The sequence below is a fragment of the Aphelocoma coerulescens genome, chromosome 3 (assembly GCF_041296385.1).
Source record: "Aphelocoma coerulescens isolate FSJ_1873_10779 chromosome 3, UR_Acoe_1.0, whole genome shotgun sequence".
NCBI classification, from domain to species: Eukaryota; Metazoa; Chordata; class Aves; order Passeriformes; family Corvidae; genus Aphelocoma; species Aphelocoma coerulescens.
In genome coordinates, this window is record NC_091016.1 from 93,095,080 (window position 1) to 93,102,346 (window position 7,267).

Sequence of the window (7,267 nt, forward strand, 5' to 3'; positions counted from 1 at the left end):
GGCAGTTACTCCCTACTCATCCTCCTTACGCAATATGCAGTCTCCAGAATAATGAAGTAATTTCTGTGGGGATGAAAACCTTCTGCTTTTCCCATAAGTAGATTCTTTGGGGATGAAAGCCTGTTGATTTTCTCATAAGCTGTGGTTTTTCATTAGATCGGAATTCTGGACTCGGCAATTTTATAACCAATGTCCTCTCAAATTTAACTAAAAATTAGTTAAGCCTTAAAAACATAAACAATAAATCTTAAACTTCAAACTCAGGTGTAAAAAACTACACACTGATTCCCTTGAGACTATAAATAAATTCAACAGGAGCACTGACTGCACAATTAAAGTAGAACAGGCCCATTTGCATTATATCAAAAGAACTGATATTTTCTGTTCTATCAACAGAAGGAATGCATTTTTGTAATGCATTCAACAAACAGGAATTTTCAGAATTGACCATCAGTATCGAAGTATCCATTCTGCATTTGTGGACATGAAATAAGCCTTGCAAAAACAGGGGAGAAAAAGTGTTTTTCTGCTCTAGCAGGTGTCAAACTGAACAATATTTTTATATTCCCTAATGATTCAGTAGCTGTCATTTAATTTCACAAATTCCTTTTATAATATGAAGTGGAAATATATTTACAATCATCAGAATTTCCTGTTATTAAATGTTTTTCTCTGTAAAGAAATGTCTGTAAATGTAGCAAAAGCAACAACTGTAGAAACTATTCTAATTGCTTTCCTATAGCACTCAAAGAAATTATGGCTCTTTGATGGGAAGTTTATCTCTGCAATTTAACAAATATGTGTATTCTTATTATTTCCCTTATATTGTTTTTTTATGTATTGTGAACGTGTAGGACTGTGTTGGTTTCCTCACCCTCACCAAGCGCCTCAGCAAAAAGATTTTTAGTGAACCTTTTACTTGCTGCTCTTTTCACTGTTTTTGTATTCTGTATAATATGACATAAATAAGTAAATTATATATTATAACAGAGGTTCTGAGAGAGTGTCATGATAAATTCCAATCCTAAATTTGCACCAACCTTTGTAAAGGTCAGAGGCATTTGAATCCTTGTGCAAAAAATTTTAAGATGTCTCTGAAACTACAACCTACTTTTACAATCCAGTCAAAAACCAGAACAAATACAAATCCAGAATTCAAAACAATTAGCTAGTTTTTCTTAGTATCCTGTTTAAACCATGTCTTTGCCACTTATTTATCATTCTAAGATTTCTACCTCGTAAATCATAGCTGACAATCTAAACAATCTAATACATGTATTATGTTGAAGTGGAAAACTATGAACATGAGAAAGGAATGTACCCAGGGCTCCAGTCAGACAAACACATGCATCTAAGCTACACTCTGCTCAAAAGTTGATTCAGTAGATTTTATGAAACAGATCATGTACTTTAAGTCAATTATATACCATTTCGTAGAAATCAAGCCAAAACCATGATGGAATCAAGTCTTTTGTACACAAGTACACTTGGCAGACTTAGTTACAGGACCCTTCAGATTATAGCTCTCCATCTGTTGTGTGTTAATGGGAATTAGAATAAAGCTAATTTAAGAGCTGAAAGGCAATGCACTTTCACTAAAAAAGCACAAATCCAGTCTACTAAGACAGTTACAAGAAGACTCAGTAAAGCAAATATAAGATACTTATCTGCTCTTGCTGGATCTGTGCAATTTTCTGGAAGAAACTTTCTTCCCATTCAGCAGAAGCTCTGTCTTCAGTCTCTGCAAGTTTTCAGAAGAACAGTCTGCACTTATATCTGAGCTCTATAGAAGAAAATTATGAAGTCCCATGTGGGACTTTTCAGTTAGTTTTACAAAACACTTAAACTGACAACTATTCTACAGCACACTGTTCTTTGTGGAAAGTAATATAATTTAATGAATGCAATAAAATTAAGCATGTAACATAATTCATAGCAATTTAAATTTATGTGCCTGCTTTCCTGCAGAAAAGCAAAATATAATTTGAAAACATTTCTCCTCCATTGTGAATAAAGACCCAATTTTGAAGTAATGATGATGCATTACAGAAACACGTCTGTACCTTTTGGTAGGCTCTATAATATTAAATAAGGAGCTCTGTATCTTTGCTTTATGCTTCTCAATCATCCTGGTAGTGATAGACAATACTTTATCTTGCATAAACATGTTATTTTTGCCAGGTAAATCACTTATACCTAGGTCTAGGTATATGCAATCAGCATTCTTCCTCACAGTGAATTCCATTTTCATCCAGTCTGTTCCCATGAGGCATGCAGTGCACATGGCTTCAATACAGCTTCTACAAATTCAGTAGTGAAATGTTTTTATTCACCGGTTTTGCTTATTTATTTGTTTTGCTGTGAAATTTGCTGGCTGAGCAGTGTTTCCAAGGTACATAAGGAACCAATGTCAAAAGTCTTGCTAGGAGAATTCTAACGTATTTGAAATATTTTACCATGTTACTTAATCTATTTTACCTTCGTTATCAGGAATCTTGTCACATATGTGATAAGACTTTGTTACTGCATTGGAAAATTGAATACTAATAAGAGGCTATTACATATGATAAAGTTTTGATCAGACTGTCCTACTGTAGCAGAACAGAAGCCAGTTTCTAGATTTAAAGAATAACATTATGGAAGAACATGGAGTATACTCTTTCACAGCTGACGTAGGAATATTGACAGTGGTCCCATGAATGGATTTGTAAAGCATGTAAAGCATTAGAGATTGGAACTCAGTCCATCTCTCCCATCCTCTTGCCTGGTTTTGCAAAGTTCTAGGATATTTTAGGAAAAAAATGTGTCTTTTTCCTGAGTGCTTATATACAGCATTATATTCCTTTGCTTTCTATCATTTCTATTTTTCTCATTGTTGATATTAAGTGTTTCCTACTACTGGACCTCCTACTTCTTCTTTCTCTACTTCTCCCTTATGATCCATTTTATTTCATCAAAATAGCTGCATTCCAACCTCTTTTTATTTTGTAGGTTTTTTGGTGTTTTTACACTTGCTTTTATATTATGCTTCTGGATGAAAACCTGGTCATCATGAAGGATTTTTGCTAATCAGAGTGTGATTTTTTTTCTGATCATTTCCATAACACCAAGAACTCATTCTTTTAATCTATGTAAATTCACTTCTCTTTTCTGACCTTCATGAGTCCCAACTTGTTTGGAAATTTTACTGACAGATGAGTTATACTTTATAGCACAGAGTTTAAAAAAAAATATGTAATTTTCTCCAAAGTAGCCACTGATGTTTTCATATACAAACAGTGTTAGACTTTCTGTGAAAGCAAGTATCTCAACCTTAAATCCTTTCTCTGGCATAAAAAATGTCCCGTATTTGTGTTGCAGAAGTAGATGTGACAAATGTCGGAGTCCAAATACAGACAGCAAAAATCCTGAAACTACAGTTCTGTAAATACCAGTGGGAGAAACAGCCCCCCTTTTCAGTAAGAAAGGCTGATTATCAAAAATTTGTATTGCACCCTGACTTATATATCTGACCTGAAGCCCTGACCTGGAATTCAGATCATCCAGAGACATCCCACAAGCACATTCATGAAAGCTCCTAGTACACACCAAAAAAAGTTGCTTAATAAGTGCTCTTCTATTTTAAAATCAACTGTCTAGTTTGCATTACTACTAAGACGCAACAAAGCCAGTTCAGGAATTTTAGCTTAGTGAAGTATTCTCTTGGATTGTTCCTAAGAAGGTATTGGATTTCCCAAAATACTGAATTCATTCCAGCTGAGAACAGAGAGCCAACTTCAACACTAAGATATACAGACATGTTTTTCATGTATGAAAATGAGAAAATGGGAAAAATATATGGAAAGAAAAAAGGGAAAATATGAATTTGACAGTCAAGGTAGGACAGAATGTTGCTTTCACCTTGTTTATGTAAGTCTAGACAATCATATGCTTACCACTTTCCTAGGGCAAAGCCAACATCCTATCAACAGAATTCCTACAAAGCAAGACCATTTGACAGATGAATGCCTCAAAGGTATTTGAGCAAATGGGCCTAATGTAGAGCCCACAAATAATTTTCAGAGAAAACTCAGGTCCCAGGAAAGCAGGAAATTCTTCACATATCATGACCACACTTACGCATGTGGACACTCTAGGGCAAGACAAGACAGCTGCTAAAATCATGGGCTCCCTGTGAGAGTTGCTAACCTGGGATTTTGTGTGTTCTGTGCATTAAATAAGGATGACCATGCTTGTTTTAAATTAGATAATTAAGTCATTGATAAAATGTTAATATGGAGCTTTGCACTGCCTGGCTGCTTATTTTTTTCCTTGTCTCTCTTTTCTGAGCAATGCTGAGTGTATGCTGCTACAGCTTCAACACTAGCTACACATAAACACAGATGGACTTTTGGAACTGCTACACAAGTTACAGAAGTTCTCAAAAATGCACATTCAAACTGAATGGCATCTGTGGTAAATGGAGGAAACAAAGGGCATTGACATCCCTCCAAAGACAATGTTCTTTTTCTTTCACTCCAAGTTATTCAAGCTGTTTGAGGGGGTAAGTTGGAGCTAACGGCAAGTCCTCACATGGGAAGACAGGTTAAAGAGATCTGTTTATTTTAAAGTGCTTGTCTATAAAATTCTCCTGGAACATTTTCATGGAATCTAGCTTCCAGGAAAACATCTGAGCCCAAAAAAAGCTTCCAGCCTGATGAGAATGTGAGCAGTTTCACAAAAAACACCTTTTTGCAGAAGCAGAATCCCAAATATCTCATACAGACAGCAGTAAAACAGCTGCCACTAACACCTTTGAACATGGCAAGAGCAGCCTCTGATGACCTTTACATATAGTGTGATAGTAGCGTTTATTTGTTACCAGAATGTTTATGAAAGTGGGGCTTGTACAATACACACACACAGCATCCCTATTGCACAACAGCTTCTTATCCAAATAGATAGGCAGATAAAAGCTAGAGAGAGGATTAAGCACACAAACAAGAGCAAGAGGAGTAAGAGCCAACAAATTTCATGTCAGTTCTGCTACTTTTGTTTACTTGTCCTTTGGGCAGAGTTTAATTAGCAAGGGATTACTTGAAAAAAAAGACAGGACAGAGTATAGGTATTAAAGATAGCCAGAGGGAGGGAGGAGAGGCACACAGAAAGAGTCTGGAGTGAGGCTGAGCTCAGAGTCTGTAAGAAATGCTCAGGGAGTTGCAGAAGGTAGCTGCATGGCACAGGGCAGCGCTGGTCTGAACCGGAACTGTAAAAAGCAGTCAGATGTCTATGGTGTGACCTGTCTAGGGGCAGAGGCACTACCTTGTCTTGCCTCTAAGAAGTGCATAGCACAGAGGCAGCCCTGAATTGGTAATAAGGACATGCAGCCAGCCAGTGTGTCTCACACAGGTATGAGGCTACACAGAAAAGTTGCTGGTTTAAAGTTCTTCTGTGTCAGAATCAGGCTTTAACTGGCTCCTCCAAAACCATTTGTCTGGCTGATCATCAGCGTGATGCAAAAAGCTGCTGGAGGATCCTGGAGGGGGCCTGTTCTCTGCTGTCTCAGACCAGAATGGTGAGGAGTCCCAGTTCACTGCTCAGTTATCTCAGGGGTAAAGTGGGAGGAACCCATATAACATCCTCTTCCATCAGCATTGAGCAGAGCATCAAGCTTGGCTGACAACAGAGCCTGGTTTCTGAAGCCTGCATCCTCCAGGGAGGGCCCTCACTGCATTGCAGCATGAAGTGGGGCCACTGTGGGAACCTGAAGGTATGAAGAATGAGAAGTTGAGAAATGAAGAGATTGAGAAGTTGAAATTAAAAAGATGTCTGAAAAGGAGTTAAATAAACCCTCATGTTAAAACAGTCTGGTGGGAGGTAGAATAAAGGTACACTACACTTGCTTATTTTTTCCTAATAAAATATAAGCTATTTGGCCTTCTAAATTGTAAGTCTCTGGCAAATTTTGAAGACAGGAGCTATTTGTATATTGCTGTAGCCATCAGTGAAATGCAGGGGAAAGAAGGAGGAACTGCCAGAGGATGGTGGTATTGTATAACATAAGTAGCTTCTCACTTCTTACCTTGCAGTTCTCTGCCAGGGGTAGCTAATAAACACAACAATCCTTTACTCCACTCTCAGCTTTCAAAATAATATACTGTAGTGGGCTGGAAAGCAACTTCAGGCTGGGACATAGAGGAGATGAGAAAACAGAAGAAAGAAGCAGAATGACATTAGGAGATGGAATGAAATAGGAAGGTCAGAAAGCAGAGAAAGCAGATGGTAATATGGGAAAAAGGGACCAGACGAGAGGCCAGATGGTGACCAGGGGAAAGAATCAAAAAATGGTAGTTGGACAAATAATTGGTTGGAAAATGTGATTTTTAAAAATGAATACAAAATATCAATCAAAGACTGAGAATTTAGGGTTTATTCTGAGCTGAAAGGGAAAGAAAATGGGATTTGTGTACAACAGATTTTCTTCTCAGCTCCTCCCTTCCTGCCAACCATATGCCCCATCAGTGCATCTCAGGATGCAGGTTTTAAACTGGAAGTAACTTAACCACAGCTGATCCTATATTGTGAAAATATTTTTGAACTCCAATCCTATTACTTTGATCAATGCTGTGCATTAATTTCTGGGGAAGGGTAATTGAGTATTTGTACCATGTTTTTTGAAATTTTGAAGTCTTTTCTAGGAATCACAGAAAGAATGATGATAAAAAAATAAAAATCTGAACAGGTTATTAACAGCACTTCTAACAATACACAAAATTTTCCTCATCACAATTTTGTTCCAGAAATGAACACATTCTATAACTGTCTTCTTCCCATTCAGACTGAACTTCTCCTTCTTTGAAGTGTAATTCAGCTTCCTAGACTCCTAATTGTACATGGAATAGTACATGGAATAGTTCTTCCTGCTCTGTATTATACTCTGAAATCTTTGTGTGCAAATATATTTGCCACATCAAAGAATCCCTGTGAAAATCCTGTTTGGAGCTGAATGTGTCTTATGGAGGCCCTGCAGTAGTCTGAAGCGCTGCTCACTATGAGAGTGTCATAGAATGGCTGAGTGGGCAAGGGGCCTGTGCTGAGCACATTGTCCAGCCCCAAGGAAGACCAGGGTCAGCTAGAACAGGTGGCTCAGTTGGGTTTCACATGTTTCCAAGAATGTAGACTTTACAACCTCTCTGGAGACCACTGTCCCAGTGTTCAATCATTCTTATATTTTAAAAGTCAGCTCAAACAGAATTTTTTATAGTTCAGTTTGTACCCATTGCCTTAT